The sequence below is a fragment of the Priapulus caudatus genome, unplaced genomic scaffold (assembly GCF_000485595.1).
Source record: "Priapulus caudatus unplaced genomic scaffold, Priapulus_caudatus-5.0.1 Scaffold1427, whole genome shotgun sequence".
NCBI classification, from domain to species: Eukaryota; Metazoa; Priapulida; class Priapulimorpha; order Priapulimorphida; family Priapulidae; genus Priapulus; species Priapulus caudatus.
This window is the reverse complement of record NW_014578488.1, coordinates 67094-67923: the sequence shown is the minus strand read 5'-3', so window position 1 is coordinate 67923 and position 830 is coordinate 67094.

Below are 830 nucleotides of genomic sequence, written 5' to 3'. Positions count from 1 at the left end.
TTGTTGACCCTGACCCAACTTTAGAAGAAGTACTAAAAAGGGCAGCGATGTTCGTAAGAACGACGGAGACGGACAGAGTACTCGTTGGCGAAGGTAATGACAGCAGTAATACGTCGGTTCACAAGATGTCTGGGAGTTATAAAAACACTTATAAAAAGAAACCAAGACTCGCAAAGCCTCAGCTTAACAGGAAACAGTCAGCTGGAGAGCGACATAAGAAGTTTAAGTCTTGTCCAGCGTGTTTCATCAAGCATGAGCGTGTAGACTGTCCATGTCGGGAGCTCGTTTGCCATATCTGCAATCGAAGAGGACACATAGCGTCTGTATGTCAACAAACGCAACATAAGTCACGCATCCACATGAGCAAACACGATGCTACAGCAGTGCAACAATATACGAATAGCGTATTTCGTGTATCCAGACGCGTCAGTGGACATGTTGACATAGATGTGGGAACGGACAGCAACGCAGGATATGAGAGGATTGGTAAACAAATGTGGTTTCGAACAAACGTCAATGGCAAAAGTGTTTTGTTTCAGTGGGACACTGGTTCCACGTGCTCAATGGTTAGCTTAGATGGTTACGAAGACCTAGGATCACCTCCCTGCTCTCCAGTATGTGTACCGCTGCGCTTTTACGGCAATCAATCACTCAAGGTGAGAGGGCAGTGCACCGTGGACGTCGCCATTGGTAATGAGCAGAGAAAGAATCTGAAAATACTGGTCGTAGATATTCCTAAGGGAACAAACCTGTTCGGATTAGATTGGAGTGATGAGTTCGGACTCTCTCACCACGGACTGTCTGTGCTTAAGACGAAGCCGAACGACCAG